The sequence below is a fragment of the Hippopotamus amphibius genome, chromosome 2, assembly GCF_030028045.1.
Source record: "Hippopotamus amphibius kiboko isolate mHipAmp2 chromosome 2, mHipAmp2.hap2, whole genome shotgun sequence".
NCBI classification, from domain to species: Eukaryota; Metazoa; Chordata; class Mammalia; order Artiodactyla; family Hippopotamidae; genus Hippopotamus; species Hippopotamus amphibius.
Window position 1 is genome coordinate 55177208 of NC_080187.1, and position 13515 is coordinate 55190722.

Genomic DNA, 13515 nt, shown 5'->3' on the forward strand with positions numbered 1-13515 from the left:
AAGCAGGAGATCCTTGATGACATTTTACAGCACAGGAAACTTTTTTGTTAAAACATTTAAGGTAAAAGCTTCCTGACTTACGTCAGAAGCAAGCTACAAAATATAAAGCAGCTTTGGTTATTTTCCGTGTCTGGCAAGACAAGTGCATAAAGATGAGGAGAGAAACAACATGTTGACCACAACACCCTGAGCTGAGGCTGCTCAGCTTCTCTCCAAGAGTGTCCTGAGTCCACAGCAGGAGTGGGACTTCCGTGCTGGTCTTTCCTCCAGCAAACATTGCCTGAGCCTGCCTGGGTGCCAGGCTCTGGAAATACAGAAGTGAAGGGGGTGTGCTCCGGCTAGAGCAGCCACAGCCTGGAGGGGGCAGGGGTGAGCCCCCAGGCCCGGCTCACTTGCCTTCTCTACTTAGACGTGGTTGTAAAGAACATGTGTCATTGCACCTGAGTAGACCGGGGTCAAGGACACTCACTGCATTTGCAGCCCCCTCTTTTGTCCATTTGCTGCTGCATTTTGAGTTCTCAGATGTCTTCTCTCATTCACCTTGTTCAGCCTCCTTTCTAAAACTGGTCTTTCCACTGTGGACAAAGATCGTCACCTGCCATAACAGTAAAAAAGGATGTTGCAGCCATCACCAAGCATCCTGAGGGGGTTCAGGATGGACACAAGCAGGTGATGCTGGCCCTAGATAAGGTGCATATCAAAGGAGTGATTTCAGTGAGCCCAGGGTCTTGCATCTTCCCATACACAGAAAAGTGCTAAATTCATTAACTTGAGATGTCTGGTTTTTCCCTAATTAGCAGTAATCTTTTGATGTTTGATGGTGGGGTTTTTTTGTTTGTTTTTGTTTTGTTTTCATTTTGTTTATTTTAAAATAAAACTCCTACATATCCTGGCTCCTCCCTTACCTCTTCAGAACAGTCCCTCTGAGCTACCTGAGAGGCTGTTTTCCTGGCTTAAGTCCTCAGCAAGTCTGCCAAATGAAACAGTTCTCAATCTTTAGCTTGTGCATTTTTTTTCAGTTGACGCCACCAGCGCTGAGAAAGGGTCCCAGGCTGCACCCCGCTCCGCTCCCAACATCCAGCCCCTGGAGCTCGCTCTGCTCTGTGGCTTCTCTGTGCAGGTTTATGAGATTCCCTTGGCCTAGAGTTCTCTCTGTGTCCCAGAGCACTGGCTGCTCTTGTTAGTCCTCACGGAAGCTTGAGGCTTTCCTTTCATTGAATGCCCTCCCCTAGGCTTCTGTAGATTTTCCTGCTACAGTTGTTACCAAGTCCAATCTCGCTCTGCTTGCCGCGTGACAGGCCAGTGAATCGGAGATGAGGTGTTGAGGCAAGGGGTATGTCTTTATTTGGAAAGCTGGCAGACCAAGAAGATGGCAGACGTATCTGTCAAGATACCATCTTGCCTGAGTTAGAATTCAGGCTTCTTTTATACTAAAACAGGGAGGAGGTGGTGTTGGTTGTTGCAGACCTCTTGGTGCCAGAATCCTTTGTTCTTGCAGCTGTCCACGTAGGTCAGGTCACGACGTTCCTGTAAACCTCAAACAAGGCAAATGTTATTCTCAGTTCTGCAACTTTATATGAATGGAAAAATGTTATACCTTTAAAGGACAGAGGTTCAAGAATGGGCTATCCTGTATATTTCAGGCTATAAAACATTCTAAACTTGTAGCAAAAGCAATAGAATACAAAGGTTAATGTAAAACAAACAGATCTAACATGGAGTCCGATTTAGTTCTTCCCTGTAACACAGTCAGTTCTTGGTAATAAACAAAAACCGTGAACTGACCATCAGGCAGTTTTAGGATATTGCCTTTCTCAGCTAACTTTGTTGTGTAACTTCCAGAACCGCAAGGGGTAAGTGCATTAAATGAGACTCCAGATTACGAGACTGGGCTCTGATTCCCTGCACTTCTCCATAGCTGGTGGGCAGGTTAAGCACGAATCTTCAAAACCAGTCGTCTTCACCTTAGTTAATACAATTCCCTTTAATGTTATAAAGCACATTCATAAATTCATATAAATTCAATATGCTTGATTTTCTTTTTATTCACGTCAGATCCCTGACTGGGCAGTTTATGACCTCAGCACACAAATTTTTCCCAAGTAATGTAAAAAAAAATTCTTAGAAATCTAATGGATAAAAATTTAGATATTGCAAATCTCATGTTTTCTTAAATATTCCAGCATTGTTTGCAAAGTTAGATGAATTCACACCTTTCGATTTAAAATCATAAGTCTAAAAATCAATGGCACATTTTAAATTGGAATCACAAGCGCATCTGTCAAATAATCTAAAATGTCATTCTCTGAAAAATTATAATTTAAACACCAAATCACAGATATCTCTAACCTTAACCCCAAAGTATTGATAGTATTCATTTCATTTCATTCTAAACCTTCTGTGGTCGAAAATGATTTCACCCATTATACAATCTCAGTCTAAGGATTTGTCAACTGAAAAAAAAAAAATGCACAACCTAAAAACTGAGAATTATGTTTTATTTAGGGCATTACTGAGGACTGTACCCTGGGAAGGCAGCCTCTCAGATGGCTCTGAGGGACTGTCCCGAAGAGGTAAGAGAGGAGCCAGGATATATAGAAGTTTTTGATTAAAAAAAAAAAAAAAAAGTAGTGGCACATCAAAAGATCACTGCTAATCCCAAAAAACAGACATCTCAAGTTAATGATTTTAGTGCTTTTCTATGTATGGGAAGATGCAAGAGACTGGGCTTGTTGAAATCATTCCTTTGATATGCATCTTAACTATCTAGGGGCTGTATCCTGTTTTTCTCCAACCTGAATGCCCCTGAGGACACACTGTCCTGGCAGCTGCAGTGGCTGCTGACTTGAGGGCTGGCATAATTTACTGTTTACTGGAAAGGCAGGCAACATTCTTTGTTTACTGAAATGTAGGCAACATTTTTTGTCCACAGATTTAAGGCGGCATTCTCTCAGAGCAGTGTCAGATTTCACACCTGGCACGGAGATCTTGGTACAGAAGAAAAAAATGTCTGTTTTCAAAAGGGGTAACAAATGATTAAAACAAAAGCAGTAGTTTAATATTTGTTACTCAATTTTTTTTCAATTTTCAATTTAAAATGGAAATTGAGTGTTGCCCATGCTAATTGAATGGCCTAAGTGGATGGAGCCAGATCAGAAGAATGTCACTAGTATTTTTTTTTTTTAAATGAGGCTTTTTTTTTTTATTGTAGTATAGTTGATTTACAATGTTGTGTTAGTTTCAGGTGTACAGCAAAGTGAATCTATTGTACATATACACATATCCACTCTTTTTTAGATTCTTTTCCCATATAGGCCATTACAGAGTATTGAGTAGAGTTCCCTGTGCTATACAGTAGGTCCTGATTAGTTATTTATTTTATATATAGTAGTGTGTATATGTCAATCCAGTCTCCCATTTTATTCCTTCCCCCCCTTTCCCCCTTGGTAACCATAAGTTTGTTTTCTACATCTGTGACTCTATTTCCGTTTTGTAAATAAGTTCATTTGTACCAATTTTTAGATTCCACATATAAGTGGTATCATATGATATTTGTCTTTCTCTGTCTGACTTACTTCACTCAGTATGACACTCTCTAGGTCCTCACTACTATCTTGAATGAGCCCAGCTGAGGGGAAGTTCTCAGGGGCCTCCCGGAACTTTTATGACCTCACTTAGGTTATGAGAGGTCCTTCCTTTTCTTTGAGTCTCTCAACACAATCCCAGTTCAACAGTGAGAATGCCCTGTGCCATATAAAAGCCACACTTCAAAGGTGTGACCTCTACTCTCTCCCTGTTGGGGGCTGGGGGGTGCGAGGGTGCTGCTACAGTGGAGTGTCAGGTCTCCTCCCCACACTCTGCAGGATGAAGAGCTGGGGCTGGAGGCAAGTCCAGGTGGGGAGGCCTGTCCTAGGCTGGCTTTGTGAGGTCATGTGTCTCTTTTCTGGTTGGCCGCTTGCTCCTTTTGCAGCCCTAGGAATCTGGGGGTGCTTTCAGCTTCTCCTGACAGAGACCTAGTTACCCCTAGTTTTGGACCAGCCCTGGAACCCCACGCTGGCTTCGTCTCTGTGTGGGTCACCTGTGGCCTCTGGGAACACTTGTGCACCTGCATCCAGACAAATCCTGGGAGTGCATCCCCTTCTCTCCCTCTGCGTCCTGTCACCTTCCCTGGAGGGGCTGTCAGAAGCTTCCAGATTTCCCTGGAGGGTGAAACTGTTGCCTGTGCAGGCGGAGCACAGAGCAAGCTCACAGAGGGGTCTGCTGAAGCCAATTTCAGGTGACGGACAACATCCACCTCCCCTCTTTGACGAAGTGGGGGGTGTGTCTCTAAACAATCCTTTGCCCAAATCTCCCCATCTCCAACCTGACTTACGTTCCTCATCTGGATGATGAGGGGTTTGAGATCAGTGTCCAGCCCTCTGAGTCCAGGCACCCCACCTGGATAGCTCCCACCTCAGGAACCTGCTGGAGCTCCCATTTTGCCTTTCATTATACGGACCAGCTCAGAGGGCAGTGTCAGGGAGCAGCTTTATTATTATTATTATTACTATTATTATTGGCTGTGTTGGGTCTTCATTACTGCACGCAGGCTTTCTCCATTTGCGGTGCACGGGCTTCTCATTGCAGCGGCTTCTCTTCTTGCAGAGCACGGGCTCTAGGTGCCTAGGCTTCAGTAGTTGCAGCACGAAGGCTCAGTGGTTGTGGCTCACAGGCTCTAGAGGACAGGCTCAGGAGTTGTGGTGCATAGGCTTAGTTGCTCGGCAGCATGTGGGATCTTCCAGGACCAGGGATTGAACCTCTGTCCCCTGAATTGGCACGTGGATTGTCCCCTGAATTGGCACGTGGATTCTTAACAACTGTGTCACTGGGGAAGTCCCTGTTATTATTATTTTTACCACCAATACCTTCACATGATTCTATAAATCTCCCTCTTGGCCCCCCACCCCTTATGACATCTCAGACAGACCCATGGTTGTCCTGTTTTAGCTGTACGAACAGTCTCCTTTGTAGACATTTAAAAGTTAGTCTAAGTCAGCACTGTGATGTCACGCTGAGTTACAGACAAATCCCTTCTCCTGGGTGTGAGGAAGGTGCCTGGGGTGTCCACTCTGGCTCCATCTTGCTCTGTCACACTCTCTTTGTCTTCCTGCTGTGGGCTCCTCAAAGGTGGGGGGTGGGCAGGGGGCACAGAGGAAAAAGGTGAAGCCTTATGTGACGAGTGCCATGATGAGGCCACCTGGTCCCTCTTACTCTAAACACATGAGGTGCATTTCTGGGATGTGGAGAGACCTTTGCAAAGACTTCTGTGCCATGGTGCTTCTTGTCATTTGGTGGGTTCTCTCCCTACCCTGACCCTCATCTGCATCTATAATCTCTGCTATGGTCTGAATGTATCTCCCTAACATTCATATGCAGAAATCCTACATGCCAATGTCTTAGGAGGTGAGTACTTAGGGAGGTGATTAGGTCATGAGGGTGGAGCCCTCATAAATGGGATTAGTGTCCTTATAAAAGAGACCCCAGAGAGATCCCTCATCCCTTCTGCCATGTGAGGACACAGCAAGAAGACGGCTGACTATGAACAAGGAAGCAGGTGTTCACCAGACACTGAATCTGCTGTTGCCTTGATATTGGACTTCCCAGCCTCCAGAACGTGAGAGAGATTTCCTCTGTTTATGGGTCACTGGTCTACGGTATTTGTAACGTAGACTAAGCCTCTTTCTGCTGATTTCCTCATTGCAGCAGACACTCCTCTTGGAAGGAGGACCTTCAGGATGTCTCAAGTAGGCTGTGTTCCCTGGGTCCTCTGTCTTCGTGGAGACATGTCCATCCTTGCACTCCTACTCACTGCTCATGAGCTTACACGTATTCCCTGACTTGGGTTCTGCCCCATTCTCTCTCACCATCTACATCCTGGTGGCCCCACCAAGATGGTCCCATGAGTTTCTACAGCTGGAGGGAGACCTCAGGCGCCCCTTCCCCAGGAGCTCCCCATCCTGCTCAGTGCTTCTCCTGGAGACCCCTCAGCGGACTTGCGGGAGACCTCTGCCTCCCTTCTCTCCTGTGAATTCCCTTCCAGTAATTCTCCTTTCCTCTTTCAGTCTTCTTCTTCTAGGCTGGGGGTGTCCAGCTAGATTGGTTCTGCTCTAGTTTACTGGGTTATTGGATCTGCTCTCATTTATTAAAATGTTAGTTTATTAAATCCCAGCTCTCTATAGCAGTAGTGGTCCTTGTCACTATCGGCCTCCGCTTGGGGACTTCAGCCCAAATGCTGAGGCAGCAGAAATAGTATTAATACGTCTTGTGTAAAGGATGTACTTACACTTTTTGTTGTTTATCTTTTTCTTAAACCTGCTTCATTCATTTATGTTAATCCCCTGCAAGCTTTGAGATTGTAACCCCAGCTCTATACATTTACTTATTTTTTTAAAGGTCGTTTGATTTTTTTTTATTGGAGTATAGTTGCTGTACAATACTGTATAAGTTACAGGTGTACAATATAGAGATTCACAATTTTTAAAGGTTGTACTCTGCTTATAGTTACTATAAAAGATAAAAAAGATTGTTTGATTTTATTCTGACAGAGGTGAATTAGTCTCCCATTGCTTTGTGTTTTGTCAATTTTGCTGCATTTTCATTTTTTTGTGCTTTTTTGCAAGAAAAGTTATCTGAAACTTGGAAATAGGAAAAAGAGAGAACACTGAAAGTGTTCTTTCAGTGCAATGCTAGGCCTGACTCTGTTTACTAGGTATTTCCTAAGCCCTTGGGGCAGAGGTTGTTAACTTGCAGATGGTTGTCAGGTAGAGATGAGAATCATTTCTGTCCAGAGCGATAGAAAACCCCAAAGGTTTATGGCCCAGTTTTGAATTTGACCCATAATTAAACAAATTATATGTACCTATCTAGCTTCTTAGTTGATCATTTGATAGGATTTTTGTTTGTTTTGTTTTGTTTTTTAACAACAGAAATTTATTTCTCAGAGTTTTTGAGGCTGGAAGTCTGAGACCAGGGTGCCACATGATTAGGTTCTGATGAGGACACACTTACTGATTTGCAGACAGACATCTTCTCTCTGTATCCTCACGTGGCAGAGAGGAGAGAGGGAAGCAGGTTCTCTCTTGTCTCCTCCTCTCCCTCTCCTAATATTTTATTTATTTATTTATTGACTTACTTACTTATTTTTGGCTCTGTTGGGTCTTAGTTGCGGCACATGGGATCTTTCATTGCAGCGTGCAGGCTCTTTGTTGTGGTGCATAGGCTTCTCTCTAGTTGTGGCTTACAGGCTCCAGAGCACACAGGTTCAGTAGTTGCAGTGTGCAGACTTAGTTGCCCTGTGACATGCGGGATCTTAGTTCCCTGAAGAGAAATTGAACCTGCGTCCCCTGCATTGGAAGGTGGATTCTCAACCACTGGACCACCAGGGAAGTCCCTTGACAGATTTTGACATCTTTCTGGTTACCTCATTAATTAGTTAAAATCTTTGACATGTGTTCTTTTTTTTAAGGTTATACTCCATTTATAGTTATTATGAAATATTGGCTATATTCCCTGTGCTGTACAATACATTCCTGTAGCTTCCTTATTTTATACATAGTAGTTTGTACATGTTAATCCTCTACTCATATTTTGCCTCTCCCCACTGGTAACCACTAGCTTGTTCTATGAGTCTGTTTCTTTTTTGTTATATTCACTAGTTTGTTTAATTTTTTGGATTCCATATGTAAGTGATATCATAAAGTATTTTTCTTTCTCTGTCTGAATTATTTCACTTAACATAATGCCCTCCAAGTCCAACCATGTTGTTGTAAATGGCAAAATTTCATTCTTTCTCTATCTGAATTATTTCACTTAACATAATGCCCTCCAGGTCCAACCATGTTGTCGTAAATGACAAAATTTCATTCTTTTCTATGGCTGAGTAGTATTCCAGTGTGTGTGTGTGTATATATTTATATACATATATTTATCCATTCATCTGGTAATGGATACTTAGGTTGTTTCCATATCTTGGCTTAGTAAATAGTTCTACTATGAACATTGGGGTGCATGTATCTTTTCAAATTAGTGTTGTCCATTTTTCTGGATGTATACCCCAAAGTTGAATTGCTGGATCATATGGTAGTTTTTAGCTTTTTGAGGAAATTCCACACTGTCCCCCCAGTGGCTGCTCCAACTTGCATTCCCACAAACAGTGCACAAGGCTTCCCTTTTCTCCACATAGGTGCCAGCATTTGTTATCCCTTGTCTTTTTGATGATTGCCATTCTAATAGGTGTGAGGTGATATATCACTGTGGTTTTGATGTACATTTACCTGACAATTAGGGATGCTGAGTATCTTGTCATGTACATGTTGGCCATTTATATATATTCTTTGGAAAAATGTCTAGGTCCTTAACCCATTTTCCAACTGGATTATTTTTGTGTGGGTTTTTTTTTGTTTGTTGTTGTTGTTTTCTTTTTTTTGCTGTTGAACTGTATGAATTCTTTATATATTTTTGGATGTTAACACCTTATCATATACATTGTTTGCAAAGATTTTTCCCATACTGTAGGTTGTCTTTTCATTTTGGTAATCATTTCTTGTATTGTGCAGAAGCTTTTTATTTGAATAGTCTCACTTTATTTTTATTTTGTTGCTGGTACTGATACTTTAGGTGTGATTTCCAGAAAATCATTGCCAAGACCAATGTCAAGGAGATTCTTCCTATGTTTTCTTCTGAGTTTTATGGTTTCTGGTCTTACATTTAAGTCTTTAATCCAGTTTGAGTTAACTTTTGTGAGGTGTAAAATAGTGGTCTAGTTTTATTTTTTTTACATGTGAATATCCAGTTTTCCTAGCACTATTTATTGAAGAGACTGTCTTTTCTCCATTGAGTATTCTTGGCAAACTTGTCAAATATTAGATGATTGGATAAGTATGGGTTTATTTTCAGATTCTTGATTCTGTTTCATTTGTCTGTGTGTCTGTTTTTATGCCAGTATCATTCTGTTTTGGTTATTATAGCTTTAAAATATAGCTTGAAATCAGGATGCCTCCCACTTTGTTGTTCTTTCTCAGGATTGCTTTAGCTATTTGGTTGGTTTGTTTTCTTGGGAGGCTGGGTCCATATAAATTTTAGGACTTTTTTCCTATTTCTGTAAAAGAATGCCCTTGGAATGTTGATAAGGATTGCATTGAATCTATAGATGGCTTTGGGTAGTATGAACATTTTAGCAATATTAATTCTTCTGATCCATGAACACAAGATACCTTTCGATTTATGTCTTCTTTGATTTCTTTCATCAGTGTCTTGTAGTTTTCACTTCCTTGATCTTGATCTTTCACTTCCTTGGTTAAATTTATTCCTATGTACTTTGTTTTTGATGCTATTATAAATGGGATGGGTTTCTTTATTTTTTTCAGACAATTCATTGTTAGCGTATAGAAATGCTGCTGATTTTTGTATGTTAATTCTGTATGCTGCAACTTTAGTGAATTCATTGATTAGATCTAATGGTTTTTTGAAGTCTTTGTGATTTTCTATATATATATATATATTTTTTTTTTAATTTAATTTAATTTAATTTTATTTTTTTTTGGGGGGGTACATCAGGTTCAATCATCTGTTTTTATATACATATCCCCGTATTTTCTATATATTTTTTAAAAAATAAATTTATTTATTTATTTATTGGCTGCATTTGGTCTTTGTTGCTGCACATGGTCTTTCTGTAGTTGTAGTGAGCAGGGGCAACTCTTCATTGTGGTGCATGGGCTCCTCATTGCGGTGGCCTCTCATTGCAGAGCATGGGCTCTAGGTGCATGGGCTTCAGTAGTTGCAGCACATGGACTCAATAGTTGTGGCTCACAGGCTCTAGAGCGTAGGCTCAATAGTTGTGGCACACAGGCTTAGTTGCTCCGTGGCATGTGGGACCTTCCTGGAGCAGGGATCAAACCCATGTCCCCTGCATTGGCGGGTGGGTTCTTACCACTGCGCCACCTAGGAAGTCCAGATTTTCTATATATTCAATTATGTCATCTGCAAATAGAGACAGTTTTACTTCTTCCCTTCTAATTCTGATGCTTTTTATTTCTTTTCCTTGCCTGATTGCTCTGGTGGGGTATTATAGTGCCATGTTGCATAGGAGTGGTAAGAGTGGGCACCCTTGTCTTGTGCCTGATCTTAGAGAAAAAAATGTTCAATCTTTCACCATTGAATATAATGTTAGTTGTGGGCTTGTTATATATGGCCTTTATTATGTTGAGGTACATTCCTTCTATACCTAATTTGTTAAGGTTTTTTTTTAAAATCATGAATGTTTGATGAATTTTGTCAAATGCTTTTTTTGCACCTATAGAGGTGATCATGTGCTTGTTTTTTCTTTCATTCTGTTAATTTGATGTATCCCATTGACTGATTTGTGTATGTTGAACTATCCTTGCATCCCAGGGATAAACCCCACTTGATCATGGTGAATGTTCCTTTTAATGTGAGTTTGGTTTGCTAGTATTTTATTGAGAATTTTTTACATCTATATTCATCAGGGATATTGACCTGTAGCTTTCTTTTCTCGTAGTGTGCTTTTCTGGCTTTGCTATCAGGGTAATGCTGGCCTTGTAAAGTGAGTTTGGGAGTATCCTCTCCTCTATGATTTTTGCAAGGCTTTGAGAAAGATTGGAGTTAACTCTTCTTTAATGTTTGGTAAAATTCACCAATGAGGCCATTTGGTCCTGAAATTCACTCATTTCGTTTACTGAGTGATTTTTGATTACTGACTTAATATCCTTATTAGTAATTGGTCTGTTCAGATTTTCAGTTTCTTCTTGATTCAGTCTTGGTAGGTTGTATGTTTGTAACAATTTTTTCATTTCTTCTAGGTTGTCCAGTTTGTTGACATGTAGTTGTTCATAGTGGCCTCTTATGATCCTTTGTATTTCTGTGATATCAGTTGTAATGCCTCCTTTTTCATTTATAATTTTGTTGATTTGGGCCCTCTTTTCCTTGGTTAGTATAGCTAAAGGTTTATCAATTTCATCTTTTCAAAGAATGAACTCCTAGTTATAGCAATCTTTTCTGTTGTCTTCCTGTTCTCTATTTCATGTATTTCTGCTCTGATCTTTATTATTTCCTTCCTTCTGCCAACTTTGGGCTCAGTTTGTTCTTTTTTTTTTCTGCCATGCTGTGCAGCTTGCTGGATCTTAGTTCTGCAACCAGGGAATGAACATGGGTCCCAGCAGTGAAAGTGCTGAGTCCTAACCACTGGACTGCCAGGGAATTCCCTCTTTTTTTTTTTTTTTTTCTTTTTTCCTCCTAGTTTTTTGATACATAGAGTTTGGTTGTTAATTTGAGATTTTTCTTGTTTCTTAATGTAGGTATTTATAGCTATGACTTTCCTTCTTAGAACTGATTTTTGCTGCATCCTGTAAGTTTTGGTATGTTGTGTTTCCATTTTTGTTTTTTTTTAAATACTTTTAAATTTCCCCTTTAATTTCCTCTTTGATCCATTGGTTGCTCAGAAGTGTGTTGTTTAATTTCCATTATTCATATATTTTCCAGTTTTCCTCCTGTTAATATCTACTTTCATACCATCATGGTCAAAGATGACACACGGTATGATTTCAGTCTTGAACTTGCTGAGGGTTGTTTTGTGGCCTACCATTTGTTTTTTCCTGGGAAATGTTCCATGTACACTGGAGAAGAATGTATATGCTGTTATCAGGTACAATGTTCCGTATATGTTGTGTCCATCTGGCCTACAGTGTTATTCAAATCTGCTGTTTCCTTATTGACTCTGGATGATCTATCCATTGTTGAGAGTGGGGTAGTAAAGTCCCCAGTTATTATTGTATTGCTGTTTATTTCTCCTTTTATCTCTATTAGGTTGTGCTTTATACATTTAGGTAGTCTGATGTTGGGTGCATAAATATTTACAATTGTTACATCTCCTTGATGGATTGACCCCCTTATCATTGTATAATGACTTTCTCTGTCTCTTTACTATTTTTAGTTTAAAGTCTATCTTGTCTGATATAAGTATAGCTACCCCTGCTTTTTTTTGGTTAGCATTTGCTTGAAATATCTTTTTCCATCCCTTTACTCTCAGTCTGTGTATGTCTTTAAGGCTAAAATGAGTCTCTTGTAGGCAGCATGTTGTTGGATCTTTTTTTTTTTTTAATCCATTCATCCATTCTATGTCTTCTGATTGGAGAATTTAATCCATTTACATTTAAAATAATTACTGGTAGATAAGGACTTATTATTGCCATTTTGTTAACTGCTTTCTGTTTGTTTTGTAGACCTAGAGTTAGGTTGTTAGATTTTTTCTTGTAGATCCATTGTTCCTTGTTTCTTATTCTTCTGCCTTTGTGTTTTGAGGTCTTTTGGTATCAGTATGTTTTGACTTTTTTTATCATGTTCTTTTCTGTAATTACTACAGGTTTTTTCCTTAGTGATTACTATGGGGCTTACATAAAATATCTTAAAATTATAACACCATATTTTAAACTGATAGGAATGCTGTCAAAGTTAACTTTCTAACTTTATGCTTTCACTTCTCCTGCCTCTCATAATTTAGGTTATTGATGTTACAGTTTACATGCTTTTTATATTGTGTAACCAATAACAGATTATTGTAGTTATGGTTATTTTTTACTACATTTGTTTAACTTTTAAAGTAGAATTGTAAGTGAATTATGCACCACCATTATCATATTATCAAATCTAACTTTGACTATATATTTACCATTACCAGCAAGTTTTATGCTACCTTTTTTTTTAAAATAAATTTATTTTTTCAAATTTATTTATTTTGGCTGTATTGGGTCTTTGTTGCTGTGCACAGGCTTTCTCTAGTTGCAGCAAGTAGGGGCTACTCTTCATTGTGGTGCATGGGCTTCTCACTGCACTGGCTTCTTTTGTTGTGGAGCATGGGCTCTAGGTGCGTGGGTTTCAGTAGTTGTGGTATGCAGGTTCAGTAGTTGTGGCTCCCAGGCTCTAGAATGCAGGTCTGATCCCTGGCCCAGGAAGATCCTACATGCTGTGGAGCAACTAAGCCCATGAGCTACAACTACTGAGCCTGTGCTCTAGAGCCCTCAAGCCACAACTACTGAGCCTGTGCTCTAGAGCCCGTAAGCCACAACTACTAAGAGTAGGCTCTCGGGCTTCAGTAGTCACAGCATGGGGGCTCAGTAGTTGTGGCACATGGGCTTAGTTGCTCCGCAGCATGTGGGATCTTCCCAGATCAGGGGTTGAACCCGTGTCCCCTGCATTGGCAGGCAGATTCTTAACCACTGCACCACCAGCGAAGTCCCTTCTTATGTTTTTAATATGTTAAATAGCAGAGGCAGGTCTTCAACAATCAGCTCAGTTTATGTTTCTGGATGTGTGTGCTGGTAACGTTCTTGGGCAGGTGAGACTTGCTAGCAGGGTCTATTTTTTGGGTGAGGCCACTGCCTGAGCTCTGAGGTGGCAGAATGGGATTGTGCCACTGGCTGAGAACAGTTGGATAGGACTACTGGCTTGTTTCCCTGCCCA